We start from the raw sequence: 16,708 nt of genomic DNA, 5'->3' as shown, positions 1-16,708 counted from the left end.
TCACAAAGAATACAACATCCTCTTCTGACCTCTGAAGGCACTGCACAGACATGAATTTAGGTCAACACTTATACACATAAACATAAATAAAATATAAAAATATTTAATTGTAATTTTCCCAGGTATGGTAAGCTATTTGGCCACAATTTTCTGCTTATGTGAGCAATAGCTATCCCTCACCTGCAAGGAATGCAGTCTCCCCTTCACACTAGTGCAGCATAGGCCAATGCCTACAATAAGCATCAGGGACTTTATAGCTGCTGGTAAACACAAGTCAGCCTTCTCAGTGTCTTGCCCAATATGATACAGAAGGGCCACATCTCACACTACCTTCTTAATTGTCTCTTACTACCCCAGTACCCCATCCTGAAAAGAGTTTGGTAATGTTGCACATGGGTATCTATGTTGGCCAGCTTTTTGTTATTGTAGCAAAATATCTGAGCTGTTCAACTTTTAAAGAGGAAAAGATTTCAGTAGCTAACAGTTTGGGAGCTTTGGGTTCCTAATCAATTGGCCCTGTAGTTTTGGGGCAGTAGTAGGTTAGCATATCTCAGTGGGAAATTCATGGTAGAACAAAACTGCTGCCCATGGTGGCCAGGAAGCAGAAAAAAAAAACAGAGGCAAAGGTCAGTGTCTCAAAGACTCCTGCGGGTGTGTTTCTCCAATGACAGGCCTAAGACCTCTCACATGGCCCATCCCTTAAAGATTTCTATAACCTCCCAGTAGCACCAAGCATTCAACCACACAGGCCTGTTGGGAACATTCTACATCTAAATTGTAGCAAGGTCACCTCAGCATGGATCTTAGCTCTATTCACTGTTAAGGGCAAGCCTGACCAGTTCTCTCATGCTAACCTCCTTGCATCACAGTGAGCTCCATTTTCATGAAACTTCAGCCTAAGAAGGATAACTCTGTTCTCTGACTTACTTGAGCTGTCACAGCTTAATATGCAGCTTTACAACTTTTTCCTGTTTCTGGAATTTTCCAACCCCCACCTTTCACCATCCCCACATACTTTCATGAGATGTTTGTGTTCAGTAGAAATTAGAAGCTTTGAAAGGATTCTAGATTCAAACAGCAGAATCTAAAATAACTCCTGGTGGGTGACTGTGAAACCATGCCACCACAGACACAAAGTACACACAGACACAGAGGAATAAAACTTCTCCTGAGAAGTGAGATTGACAGGAGCCCAGCTTGAAGTATCCTTGACCTCAGATCCCATTGTCCTTAGCTACTCCGGTAGAAGTAAAACACTACACTAAGGTCTATACAGATAGCCTAGGTGATGGTTCCATGAGATTTGTGTATCTATGTTATTTGAAGTTCGTGGTAAGATTGGGCTTAAGTCAGTGCAAGAATACTTACTTAATACCGTGTACATAGTGCATTGACATTGATCCCTAAAATAGCAATAGATAGATAGAATATGTGTGTATGTGTGTGTGTGTGAGATAGATAGATAGATAGATAGATAGATAGATAGATAGATGATAGCTTTGAGGCAGGTGCAATCCACATGTACCATGAAGACTGAAGACTACAAAAACAGGTCAAGAAGATCAGATATTGCTGCCCAGGTTACACGGGGAGGGGCAACCACTGTTCAAATCACTTCAAGAAGAGATAAACTCTTCTAGATCATGTGGGAGGGGCAATGAGCAGGTACATTTCAGGTCATGTGAGAGAACGGAAGAGACTTCCCAAGTCACGTGCGGGGGATGGGGGGGACATTACCCAAGTCACATGGAGGAGAGGCACACACTGTTCAGGTCACATGGGAAGGATCACCTACTTCCAGGTCATGCGGCAGGTAGCAGGCTCTGTCTATGTACATGGGAAAAGGGTAGACAATACTCAGGCATGTGATAGAAAGAATGGATTATTAGGGGCCATCCTTGGCCATGTGTTGAGCTCCACAAGGCCTCGCCCCACCACATTATGACACGGATGTTGGGAACAATTTTGAAAGCTTTGAAATTAAGTAAATTGACAAAACTGTTGGAAGAAACTGAAATGCAGTGAATTCTGTTCAGGGTACAACAGGGTCTGCTCCTGACAATAAGAGATAACAGGCTCAAGACACACGAACCCCATGTAACACCCGTACCACAGCATCAGGTTAGAGTTTAGGCATAGAGCCTCCCGGCAAGGCCTTCAACTCTTGAGTTGAGGTTCCACTTTAGCAGGCCCAAGGTGATGTGAGAACTGGAGAGATAGCTCAGTGGTTAAGAGCATTTACTGCTTTTACAGAGGACTTGGGTTCAGTTTCCAGGTCTTATATGATGTCCCACAGTCATCTGTAACTCCAGTCCCAAGGCATCCAAATCCCTCCGTGGGGATCTGGCATGCACATGATACCAACACATACATAGGGGACAACCCTCATACACATAGAATAAAAGTACACATTTTAAAAAGACCCACTGTGTTCTTTCCTCTCAAACTTAAATCTCGGAATCTCATCTCAGAGCCAATTTGTGATATCACAGAGAGAAGTTTGTGGGGTACCTAAAGCTTAGCCCACTCCCTGATAAAATTGTCAATTGTCTTCCCCTGTGACTCAGTAGGCCTCAAAATGTGGTGCTTTTGAGCTTCATGGGCCATCTGAACTGTTTGTACCTGACTTGAGAAATGGGGTGAGGAAATGAGTGCATGACTCTGGGATTGCAGATGTAGGCCTTCAACTAATATGGGCTCTCTTTCTGAGTAGATCTAAGATTGTGAGAAGCCTGGCCCCTATTTCTGGTGTTTTCTGATGTTGACCCAAAGTAGGATTCTGCTTGGAGCACTTTGTCATATTAGATCTGCTTTCTTTCACTGCAAGCCCTGCTTTTTGCTGGGCGACACTGATCCACGAGGACCTTCCTTCTTTACTCCATGTGTGTTCCAGGAAGACAAAAGAGAGAGGAAAGCCAGCTTCTAATAATTCCCTTTAAGGACACCCTTCCCCTCCCCCCACCTCATATTCTTTATGTATGTTCCTGCGAACACTGGACAGGAGACAACGTCCTCTGGGAAGGTTTGGTACGGCTCATGGTATCAGAGGACTTCAGTCCACTGTAGCAGGAAGAAACAGCAGAACAGTTCACTTCATGGAGGAAAGAGCATGTAGCTGACTGCCCACATAAAAGCAGGTCAGAATGCAGAGAGCAAAACAGGAAGTACACAGAGATGCTATAACCCAATGGCCAGCACCCCTGCCCCTCAACTGTGACCTACACTCTCAAGCTAAGCCCTAAGTCCTAAAGGTTCTGCAACCTCTCAAAATAATGCTACCTGCCAGGACACAAGCATTTGATGCATAAGCCCGTGGGGGCATTTCATGTTCAGTCACGTAAAACCTCCCACTAGGCCCAACCTCTGCAAGTTCTTCTAGGCTCTAACCGCCCAATGGACCCTCTTATTTCCTCTTGTATCATCTGTCATTGTCCTCACAGGAGTCTCTATGGCGTCTTTTAAAACTTTAGTACCTTTCTTCCCCAGGCAGAAACGGGTTTGACCATGGCCCTAGAATTAACCCAAATGTCCGTCTTTAATTACAACCCCTGCCTACTTTTTACTTGCATTTGAAGAAACTTGGGACCAAATCTACGTTATCAATATAAAATACAGTGAACCCTGTGAAGATGCCAGGACACACCAATAAGAAATAACAGGTTTATATTAAAGGTTACATTTGAGAAATTCAAAACCTTTACAAGTGTCAGAATCTGTAGGCAGGGGACTTTAGATGATACAAATACAAAAGATATCTTTCTAGAAGAGAAAAGAATTTTAGAACATTGCCATGAAACATCACAGGTGAAACTGTCACCGTAACTAAAATTGACTTTGGGGGGATGAAAATGAAAGAACTAAGAAAAGAATTAATCCTTAGCAGGCAGGCAGCTTTTTTTTTTTTAAATCCTGATTATGAGTCATAGGCAATGCTCTGGGTGTGGAAATGTCCCTAAGTGCCTCTCCTTTGCAAGAGCAGTTATTTTGAGCATTCCTCACTTGAAAATCAAGTGGCAAGTGCTGCAGGATTCAAAGCCTGGGTCCTATCAATAGTGTGTGGTTACTCAGAGCCTGGGCTTTCAGAGACCACAGCTGGGAGCCATTAGGCATGTAAAAGAGAACTGACCATAAAATTACAGGCCAGCCTGATGGTTCTGAGACACTGCTAACACTGGCTTAGGCAGCTATATATGAAAGGCATCCTGTGTTCACAGGATCCAATCATCCAACTGAGACTGAACTTCCAAATACAGAAGATGGATGCCGAGGCTTCAACAGAAGCCAGAGCTCAAATGGGGCAATAACTGCAACCAAATATTACCACTCAACTCTGTGACTTGACACCACTTCTTACTTCCTTGGGCCATCTTTGACATCCCACAAGAAACATACTACTGTTTCTTTAAAAACTGATTTGCAATACATATAGCAAAGCATATCATGTAATGAAAGTAACTGTTTAAAAAAATGAATGAGCTATAAAGAAGGAATGTGGAAGCAGCTGGGGAAAAAAATTGCATAAAGTCAAAATTGTCCTAGAAGTGAGCATGCCTTTGGATTTGAGTTCCCCCATAGCCCATGCAAAGAGAAAAGGAGCAAAGAGTGAATAGCATCCTTAGCCATGCCTTGATGGTTTAACAGTCCCATTGCAGACGAGCCATCCATCCTTTCCGTCATCCACGCACTTACCCAGCTAGGATACAGGCTGGGTTATAAAGGGCTGAGGATGTGCACCATGATATCAAGCCAATGTCCCTACCCCTAGCTAATCTTCCTGGCAGGCTTGACTCTGCTGCCTTCTACACGTTGCCCTTCAGCTCTGGTGTCTTAACTTAAAAATATGACTATGGGTCCCTCAGTATCTATAAGGTGGTTCTAGGAACCCTTGAAGATACCAAAAGAAATCAGAGGATGTTCAAGTCCTTTGCATAAAATGGTCATATTTGTACATAATCCCACACATATCATCTCAAATACTTATAATCTCATGATTCCCTACGGTGCTGAATACAAATCTTGTGTGCTTGCTTGTTCTGCTGCATTGTTTAGGAAACAGTAAGAAGACAATGCATATATTTTCAACAGAGACATAATCACTATAAGCCCAACTACTTTCCTCTTGCAGCTGACTGAATACATGAATGCCAATCCTGCAGATTTAGAGGACCATGTGATGCTAACACCAGAGAACATTTGCTATACTCACAGAATACTCACCATGTGGTACTATTGGCTAAGTGTGGATGAGATACACAAATCTCACCTTTCCACCCTCAGGAAGCATAAATGTTTGTGCACTCAAGACAGAGTAGACTCAGTTTTAGAGTGGTAATAGGTCATCTAAGATTGGGTCCCACCTGAAGCTGACAGTGACACAAATACATAGGCCATTTGCTTGGTTGATCCCAGGAAACATATGGGAGGAGGGGAAAGTGCATCAGGAAGAAGGACAGCTAATTGTGTGTCACAGGACGAAAAATAAATTATCACCAAGTATCTCAGGTGGAAAAGAAACATGTAATTAGAAAGGGATGCCCTCTACCTCTCTCTGTTTCCCCACCAACTATAGTGCTATTTAAAAATCATGATGTCCACATGTAGAAGAAACAAAAAAGTATAAAAGTGCCTGGGAACCATGGAGCAGAAGCCGACAGGATGGATGAGCTAGCCACATTGATGGACAAGCCAGGATGGCTGTGAGAGTGAAGTCTGGTGAGCCTGACCCAGTGCATACTCAATGAATGCCACAGTCTCAGACCTGCCATCTTGGCTTTTGGCAGTGCTCGAGTACACTTTTATGATGGCACATGCTCAAAGCAGTCTTCATTGTACTGGGCTCCTAAGAAGACCAATTCACTTATTACTGTATTATCAGGGGAGAAGACACATTTTCCTTTGTAAACACATGGCAAGCAACCTGACATACTTTCTGTAAGCTGATGTTCCCTGTTTCATGTCTCTAAACACCTCACATCCTCTTGTTCTAGTTGTATGACCACCAACCATTTCTGTGGTTGTTTGCATCTCTGTGCTCTGACAGAGGGACAGAGGTACCATGGAGGAATGAGTGGTTATGGGTACAGTCCAGGAGAGGACTTCCATGGAATGTGTCAATTCTAGAGCCTAGGCAATAACCCAAAGTCTTGTTTTTTGTTTGTTTGTTTGTTTTTTTTTGTTTGGTTGGTTGGTTGGGTTTTTTTGTTTGTTTGTTTGTTTGTTTTTTACCACAATAAATGAGGATGATGTCCTTATCTCAAGCCAGGACTATTTTGATAATTAAATAAATAAAGTCAGAATACTAGAAAAGTAATAAGTGCCACAGGAATTCAAGTGGTATTCTATATACACATGAGAAATGTATACATGGAAATACCCTGCTGTTCCATTTTATTACGGTTAATCTTAGTGTTCTATTTTAAAGACATCAAAGGAGCCGAGGAAGGAAAGCAGACATCCAAAACACTGAGAAAGCAGCAGATAAAGCTCGGATGGACTTTTCACAAACAAACACACATGTTAGCAGCTGCTGGTCTGCTCTCCTGTAGCACCATGCACCACAAGCCAGTAGCTTCTACAAGCAAGCATCTGTAACTGTCTCTTAGCTTTCATTCTCCGAGTATGGTGAGCATGTGAGAGTCTTGTAGAGCCAATTCTGCAGAGAAAGAGGTCTACGACAGTGACGAAGCCTAGAGATGAAGTTGGCAACACTCTCTCTAGTGTGTTGGGCAGTGTGAGGCATCCTGCATCATCTACATCAGGACCCTGGCAGGACTGAGCCCAGAATAGCTGGCTGGGCATCGGCACACCTGGTAATGGTCTTCTTCCATGGCCTTTTGTGCAATGCCCCTTCCCCCAGAGCTAATCCTGGGACTATGCCACTCTTTTTTTTTTTTTTAAGTATTTTTTTATTTTATTTTATTTTTTAAATATATTTTATTAATTTATTCATATTACATCTAAATTGTTATCCCATCCCTTGTATTCTTCCCTCCTTCCCATTTTCCTCTTACTCCCATCCCCTATGACTGTGACTGAGGGGGACCTCCTCCCCCTGTATATGCTCATAGGGTATCAAGTCTCTTCTTGGTAGTCTGCTACCCTTCCTCTGAGTGCCACCAGACCTCCTCATCCAGGGGACGTGGTCAAATATGAGGCACCAGAGTTCGTGTGAAAGTCAGAACCCACTCTCCACTCAATTTTGGAGAATGTCCTGTCCATTGGCTAGATCTGGGTAGGGCAGACTGGTGCCAATTCTAATGCTGAAAAATTCAGCCCAAACAGTAGAATCCAAAATGTTGAAATCCTGAAAGGGAAAATTCCTCAAAGTCCCTAAAAATCACAATCTCAAAAGTTGAAAATCTGGACAGCAAAGTGGCTCAGGGCAAAAGTGTTCATCACACAAGTATGAGAACCCAGGGTAGACCCCCAGAGCTTACAGTGGAAAGAGAAAGCCAACCAAAATCTGTCCTCTCATCATCATAAGTGTGTGCCTATGGATGCACGTAGGTAGGCACACATGCACACGCAAAAAACTAAATAAATAAATCGATCTAAAATCCTCATCATCTCAACAATGAGTATTGAAATGCTAAAATCTCATTTATATGGGAAAAAATGAAGAGGGGATATAAGAAACACTGGGGAGAGGATTAGCCAACTGAAAATGAAGCATTGGTCTGCCTTGGTGATCCTTCCAGCTGACAGATTCCAGGAACTTCTAATGAATTAAAAGCAAAAATTTCCTGAAGTGGCACAGGGAGTCACTGGCTGGTTGGAAAATAATTATGTAATTATGTGCCTGGTAAAATAAGGAGACACTCACGCATGAAAATATGTATGCATTTATTACTTTTCTTGCAGCTGTGACATTATACCTGACAGAAAAACCTTAAGAGAGAGATGTATTTGATTCATGGTTTCAGGGACAATGGTCCATCATGGTAAGGGTGGCACAGCATGTAGGCTTCATCTGTGGATGCAGGTCATGACATGGCAGAAGATAGGAAGTCGAGGACTTGAGGCAGAAGTTGCAGATTATATACAGCAGAGGCCTGCTCCCAGTGGCCTACATGCACCAGCTAGGATCTATTTCCTAAAGGTTACAAGATGGTGCTACCACTTGGGGGCCAAATGACCAGACACGTGAGAAGTGTGATGAACATTTCAGACCCAAACCCTGACATGCAGCTCTTATTAGTTTATAGGAGGGTTTATGTTTGCAAAATACGAGTATGTTGTTAATTCCTGTGTTATTTTATATAGTGGCATCTGGAGAATTCTGCCATGTTTTGCTCAAGGAAACTCTTATTTAAAGTGTAAACAAATAACATTTAAAGAATCATAATTTTCATGAATTATATTTTCAGAATTTCGAACTTTAAGGACTTTGATCTTTTAACATTTCAACATTTAAGGAACTGGCATTAGAAACTATATTCATTACCATGCACAAAACTCAAGTCCAAGTGGATTAAAGACCTCAACATAAAACCCGATACACTAAATATGCTAGAAGAAAAAAGTGGAGAAGAAGCTGGAACTCATTGGCACAGGAGACAACTTCCTGAACATAGCACCAACAGTCCAGGCACTAAGATCAACAGTTAATAAATGGGACCTCATGAGGCTAAGAAGCTTCTGTAAGGCAAAGAAAATTGTTAACAGAACTAAACTACAGCCTACAGACTAGAAGATCTTTACCAACCCTACATCTGACAAATGGCTAATATCCAAAATATATAAAGAGCTCAAGAAATTAAACACTAAGAAAACGAATAACCCAATTAAGGAATGGGGTTCAGAGCTAAGAAGAAAATTCTCAACAGAGAAATATCAAATGGCCGAGAAACACTTAAAGAAATGCTCAACGTCCTTAGTCATCAGAGAAATGCAAATCAAAATGACTCTGAGATTCCATCTTACACTCATCAGAATGGCTAAGGTGACAGCACACGCTGGTGAGGATGTGGAGAAAAGGGAACACTCCTTCAATGCTGGTGGGAGTGCAAACTTGTACAACCACTTTGGAACTCAATCTCATGCTTTCTCAGAAAACTGGGAATAGGACTACCTCAAGACCCAGATATACCACTCCTGGGCATATACCCAAAAGATGCTCCACCATACAACAAGGGTATTTGTTCAACCATGTTCATAGCGGCCTTATTCATAATAGCCAGAATCAGGAAACAGCATAGATCCCCTCAACTGAATAATGCATTAAGAAATTGTGGTACATTAACACAATGGAATACTACTCAGCTATTAAAAACAAGGAAATCTTGAAATTTGCAAGAAAATGGATGGAACTAGAAATGATCATCCTAAGGGAGTTAACCCAGACCCAGAAAGACACACGTGGTGTATACTCACTTATAATTGGATACTAGCCTAACATGGATGTCCTCTGAGAGTCTCATTCAGTGGAGTATTAGGACAGATGCTGGGACTCCCTATTAGGACTCCAGACGTGAGTGATATGGAACAACAGGGAGACAGAAGGACCCAGAGTGTCCAGGAATCCTACAAGAAGATCATGAGGCAGGTGGATCTGTACCAAGGAGTACCTGCACAAATTGCTGTACCCACCAAGGACAATGCATGCAGTAAACCTAGACCATATTCAGATCTAGCCAATGGACAACACATTCTCCATGGTTGTGGGGAGAGTGGGAACTGCTTCTGACATGAACTCTGGTGCCCACTATTTGACTACTTCCCCCTTGGTGGCACTAAGAGGAAGGGAAAGCAGGCTATCCGAATGAGACCTGATCGGCTGTGTTCATATAGTGAGGGAGGAAGTTCCCTTCTGTCACAGGTCTAGGGGAGGGGAATAGGGTGAAAGAGGGGGGAAGGAAGGGGGAACGGGAAGATACAAGTGAGGGGATAACAATCGGGATGTAATCTGAATAAATTATTTTTAAAAGAAAAAAGTAATAATAATACAAAGAGAAACTATACCTACAGGATTATATTCTACACTTACTGAAATCACCTCCCAATTAAATGACCTGTGCCCAAATTCTATCTCACAATCAGCTGTGTGGGAAATGCTAACAAAAAGAGATAACTACTTCAGTGAAAATATCTCAGATGACAATATACATCTGGGTTGAAATGTTATGATTTGAACATGAGACATTTTTCTACCCGTTGGTGACAGTTTATTTAGTGACTTTCTGGAGACCTCAAGAGGAGAGGGGCTTGGCTGAAGTTGTTTAATGGGTCTCTCTCTCTCTCTCTCTCTCTCTCTCTCTCTTCTCTCCTCTCTTCTCTTCTCTCTCTCCTCTCTCTCTCTCTCTCTCTCTCTCTCTCTCTCTCTCTCTCTCTCTCTCTCTCTCTCTCCCCTCCCCCCTCATCTGTTTTGTCTCTTCACTACTTCTGTCCATTATTTGGCAAGCACCCTCTGTAACAGGCTCCCACTGCCATGACATCCTACCTCACCACTGGCCAAGAACTCTCAAGGCCAAGGACTATAACCTCAAATCTCTGAAATCATAAACTAAAAGAAACTCACTCTCTTTTAACTTGTGTGTGTTGGTGTAAGGGTGTAAGATCTTGGAGTTGCAGACAGTTGTGAGCTGCCATGTGGTTGCTGGGAATTGAACCCTGGTCCTTTGGAAGAGCAAGCGGTGCTCTTAACCACTGAGCCATCTCTCTCCAGCCCCAAAACTCACTCTCTTGTTTATGTGATATATTTTGTCACAGAAACACGAAATCTAAATAATACAGATAAAGAGACATTTTTCATCACAAACAGAAATAAGACTTGTCAGGTAAACTTTTATATAAAATAAAATTTGTTGAAAGAAGTGGCTATTTTCACATTTATACATGTGGTTTTAGAATAATAGGATAACCATCTTAAGACACTGAGACCAGATAACTTTTGGGTACATGCTTGTAATCCCCTAGCCTGGGAGGCAGAGCCAGGAGGATTATAGCAGGCTTAAGCCTAGCCTGGTCTACATAATGACCTCTAGACCAGCCATGGCTATAGCTAGATCCTATGTTAAAAATATAAGATAAAATAGACTTTAAGCACTTTTCTTGAAAATAATCCATTTACATCTTTTCAATGAAATTCGATTTGCATTTAGTAAGCGTATGGCGTGATGAAATTTGTCAGATACATACTGTCTGCCTGTGAAACCCTGCCCAGCAGAGTCCACATCTTTATAACCTGTGTAGTCAGTCTGTACCCATCCCCACACCAGGAAAGCACAGATTCATTTTCTGTTACTGTAGTTCAGTGAATTTCAACCTTAACACACTAATACAGCCAACAAGGTAATAGCAATATTTTATGGGCACATTGCTATACCATGCTCCATCTTTTACTAGAATCGTTTGTAGTCATCACTTCTGCAAGTCAGAAAGAGGCAAAGAAAGCCAGTTTCAGGACCTAGGAGTTTTCTCTTACTCTACTAAAACAAGATGAAGGGTAGGAAGGAAAAAGCAAATAAAGGGTGGGATTGATTTGAAACTTGGAATGACTTCTGCTGTCAAAATTCCAGGAAAACAAACCCGAGACCATTCATTAAACTTGAGAAAACACTTTTAATATAATTTGATCTTTATTCTAACATTTTAGGCTTTTTAACAGTCATATTCAATTGCAGCCAAATCTTTAACTCTTTTGTGTGTAAGCCTCAGGACATGGGGCCTATGAGGGATGCAGGACTTGTTCGGTTAGTACTTGTTTTATGGACTGAGTGGTGCCCTGGCCCTGTGATGGACAGAAAAGGCCCTCTTTTTGTAGATAGACATTAAAAAGTCAATACACAACATCCAGGGGAAACCAGTGCTGTCAGAGCTTTTTATAAGGGGCCATAGCAGTGGAGACACAGGTGAGACCACTAGAGAGCAGCTTGTGAGAAGGCTGTCTGTCAGCTGATTCTGAAAAGCATTAACTAAGCTAGAATACCACCAACCAACTGAGGAAAAGACAGAAGTAGAGAGATAATCATCTGTGAAAACAAGTGGCCAAACATAAAATCCAGACAAGGAAAAGGGGACAGGGATTACCACGTGATCAGCCATGGGAAGCAAGATTTCACACTGTTATTTCTTTTCAAATATTTGCCCATGAGTTACCATGAAGAGGATCAGGTTGTTGAGCAACAAGAAGCAGAAGCCGAGAAACAGTGATGGTGCCTTGGGTCTGTGGTTGCAAACAGACTGGCCAGTGCCACATCTGTGTAGAAATAAAGTTAGAAAACTTAGGAATAATAGCCACCATTGATCACGGGATATATCTGAGGTCTGGAAAGCGGTGTTTCAGTCGTGCAAGTTCAGAACCTTTACATGATATTAAAAGCAAAGGACTGGATGGGGTCAGCCAGGTCAAACATACATGAAAGCAGAGAGTGACAGAAAAGAGAGGTAGAAACCAACAAAGGAGACAAGGGGGAGTGGCCGGTGGGTTTGGGACAAAATTAGTAGACCACCTTATTGTAAAAGATGCAAACAAAACAACTCTAGAAACATGTATCTGGAAAAGTAAATCGTGGGGTGAAATGTTTGTAGCTACTAAGTGATCACCTGTCACTGTGGGGAGCAGAGGGGCCGTGAATCGCCTTCGTGTAGCCTACCAGGAGTAGCTGCTAGACCTTCTAACATCGTGGCACCATCTTGTTCAAGCCCACGACACCTTGCGACTCCTCCTCTTACATAGGCTGCTCTGTTTTCTACTTTGCACCCAGGAACATGTGGTTCTCTTTCAGCATCTGCTTGTCTTCCATCTCTGTCCCACCCTCTCATATCTCTAAAGAACCGAGGCTCCGCATAGTCATCACTCAGCAAACTTTTTGATCAAGTTCAGAACCCCTGGTGCAGGAGTTGGGTTCAGTTCAAGAAGTGTTGAATCTCAGGGTGTGTGCTGGTTGGGAGGAAATTTCCCGGGTGGGCTAAAGCTCATTTCTGTTTCATTGTATGTGTTTGTTCTTGGGAAAACATCCTCCTAAACAGCTCAAAACCAAAAAATATAATCTGTCCCAGGAGAAGGCGCTTGGAAATAGCTATGGTTCAGACATGTGGTATCGTTCCCAACCTCTGGCATTGGGTTCTTCCTACATGTGTGCCTCAATTCCCTATAGCTTTCCACATTTTCTCAAAACCCACTCAAGCGAAATGGCAAATGCTAGTTGAGACCAGAACTCTGTGTGTGTGTGTGTGTGTGTGTGTGTGTGTGTGTGTGTGTTGTGTGTGTGTGTGTTGTAAGATGTGCTCCTGACCATCACTAGCTAGACTGTGAAGTTCATGTGTAAGTTTCCTGTAACAAAGGACTTGTTGCTCCACATTTTATCAACTTTGGAGGAAATGTACATTCTTAATTGCACAGCCTTACTGACTGTCCTTGTCCTTTAACTTGTGACAGGGATATGTGATGTCATTGCAGAGGAATGCTAACCTCCCCCAAGACACTGAGCTTCTCAACCATGTTTGAGCAATTGGAAACAATCTTGTCAATATGATTCAACTACAAAAAAATTAGCAACACAAACATTCCCAGAGGTGGCCTCTGCCCTTGCCTATGGCTTGGCCTTTAGGGAGGAATGTGATAGCCGCTCAGTGCCCTGGGAAGTCAGAAGCAAGCATGCTACCTCCGGGCTGAGACAGAAGAGACAAATATGTTTTCTTCCCAGCCGCTTAGTCTGTCCTAAAGCCTCCTTTCCCGAAGGGCTGAGCTCAGAGGCTTCTTTCACTTCAGTTCTACAACAGGTTGTCACATGATGGTGTGCAGAAAGAGAGAGGTGGGTGGCCAGTCACCAACCAGAGCAGTATGGAAGAGCACAGCCCTGCTTCCTGCTTCCTCCACTGCCCTCTGACGGCACTGGGGAGTCTCTGGCCTCTGGTTTTACTGCCTTCAGCTACCCCGACCCTAGAGTTTTTCCCACCTACTTCCTCCCCATCAGGTTGCCTCCAGTCCTGGCCCCCACCAGCCTTTCTGGTCACACACTGTTCTAGTGGTGCTTTGTATGGCTTCTCTCCAATACCTCACTGTGTCTCCAAGTGACACGGCAGCTGTGATCTTTCTCCATATCTGTTGTAGAAAGTGCTAGTGTAGCATGCCTACCTTTTAATTGATTTACTGAAGGGACGCTAGCCAGCGTAAGGATGGCAAACATGGCCCTGGCAGTCCTTGCTCCTCTCCCTAGTCCCTTTGCCTTGCTAAAACAGTCAGATTACATTCCTAAAGCTAGCCACCAAACTCCATTTTCCTATAGAGTCACATCCTCCTCCTGAGACTGATTACCAAGGTCCTGCTATCCAAATATTGAAGTCTACCAATCAAAAGCCTCCTATGGCTCACCTAATTAACATACCCAATTAAAATTAAACACCTCATCCCAACATTTTTTCCCCCTTTTCCCTTTATAAACCACCATTTTCTTATGGACCACATTAAAAAAGGAAGGAAGGAAGGAAGATTGAACAAGCCATGAGGAACAAGCCAGTAAGCAGCACTCCTGCCTCTGGTTCCTGCGCTATTTGCGTTCCGGCCCTGACTTCCTTTGATGATGAACAGTGCTGTGGAAATGTAAGCCAATTAAATCCTTTCCTCCCCAAGTTGCTTTGGTCACAGTGTTTTCATTGCCGTAATAGAAACCCTAACTAAGATACTGTCCAGTCTTGGTATTTGGGCCTCCAAAGTTGTGAGTCAAATAAGCATCTTTATAAAGTACACACCTTGGAGATTCTGTTGTTGTGGTATAAACCAGACTAAGATGGGTGCTTACTTGCTTGGAAGATCAGGCAGGGAGTGCATATTATGGCCAAAGAAGCATAATTATTTCCTTCCTCCCTACTGATCCAGTGTCTGTGAGCACATGTATGTCCTCTGAAAACTCCCATTATAAAACTCGAGTATTTGGGTTTTAAACCAGCTCCTCTCCCTAGGAATGACCCTCAACACTGAGAGCATAAACTTCACCAGTCTTTTTCTAAGTCCTGCCATTTCTATTCTCTGTCTAAAATCAGGCAGTTGGCACCACGTTCCTTGTTGTCGTCACCCCTAGATCAGGCAACTACCAACCCTTGTTGAATTATGATGAGTACATCATACTTTATTCCATCCCATGGCTGTGCTGTCGCTAGAGTCTGGCTTCTTTGACCTGGCACCGGGGCATCTCAGGTCCTGTTTCTGCTGCTTCTTACCCTCTGGATGGAGGCATGTCAGTCAAATTCTGGAGGCCACACTGACAGGTTCTTCCTGATTCATGCAAATGCCCTGCTCCTCTTCAGCCCAACACTTTGCACACAGTATGCCCATCCTCCTGGTAAGCCCTCTCTTTCTCTGAACTTCTTCTTTTTTGTTGTTTTATCGATTATTGACTTTACATCCTGGTCATAGCCCCTTCCCTCCCTCCTCTCCTCCTGGTCTCACCTTCCCTCCCTGTTTCCTCTACACCCCTCCCCCACTTCTCCCACCCCAACATATCAAGTCACATCAGGACTGTGGCCCAGAGAGGTTGCTCTACCAAGGGTAAAGGTGACTGAAAAGCAGGCAACAGCATCCATGTCAGAGTCAGCCTCCATTTTCTCTGAACTCCTCCATCCTTAGCTCATTGCTAGCCCCTCTTAAGCCGCAGGTCTGGAGTTCACCACTAGCCCTTCTGCTCTAGGATTCTTCTTCAGATCCTTCATGATGGAGTCTGACACATTCTTTGGTTTCCCTTACTCTCCAAAATCACCGCTAACACAGCACATTGTGCCATAGCAGTCCTGGTGACATGCTTGGCAAAGGTGGAGACTCTACAGCACTCAACCTTCCAGCCTGCTGGCCAGTGTTTATTTGATGTGTTTTTAATTAGGTAACCTGGTAGGGCATAAAGGATAAAGATGAAATATGTTCTCAAAAGGGTAAGGGAACTTGAAAGGAATAAAATATCCCAGTGTCCTTTCCGTGAAGGAGAAAATGAAATGGTTAAAACAAAAGCATTCTGGGAAACTGCAGATTATTGAATACAGTAATATGAAAAGGGAGTTATGAAGGAGAAGCAATGTGGCGGCCTATTGATCTACACTCATAAAACATGAATATTGCTTAATTGCTTAATATTACCCAACAAAACTCGTAAATAAGCCTGATGATGGAAATGCCCAGCCTTTCAAGACACATAATGTCAGAGTGGGTTGAATTAGAGTTGGTTAAATTGGAACTGGGCTAAAGCCTGGAACAACCTTTTTAAAAATGTATTTATTTATTCATTATACATCCCATCATATTCTCTCCCTCCTCTCCTCCCGGGCCCACCTTCCCTGTCTCTTCTCACATCATCCTCCCCTATTCCTCAGTAAAATGGAACCCCACCACCACCACCCACCACAGCTAATCCATCAACTCGCATCAAGACTGAGCATGAACTCTTTCCCTGTGACCTGGCGAGGAAGCCCTGTCACTGGGGAATGATAAAAAAGCTAATAACAGAGTCCATGCCAGAGACAGTCCCGATACACTTACTAGAGGACCCACATGAAGCCTGAGCTGCGCATCAGCTACACCTGTGTAGGAGGCCTAGGTGCAGTCCATGTATGTTCCTTGGCTGGTGCTTCAGTCTCCACAAGCCCCTCTAGGCCCTGGTCAGTTGGCTTTGTTGGTCTTGTGGAGTGCCTGGGACAATCTTAATTTGTAACAATAAGAGGTTGAGATGGATTCATAAATTTTAATTGCATATTTGCAAATGAGCAAGAATGTGCTTTTAAT

This window comes from Acomys russatus, chromosome 4 (genome assembly GCF_903995435.1).
Source record: "Acomys russatus chromosome 4, mAcoRus1.1, whole genome shotgun sequence".
NCBI classification, from domain to species: domain Eukaryota; kingdom Metazoa; phylum Chordata; class Mammalia; order Rodentia; family Muridae; genus Acomys; species Acomys russatus.
This window is presented reverse-complemented; position numbering follows the sequence as displayed.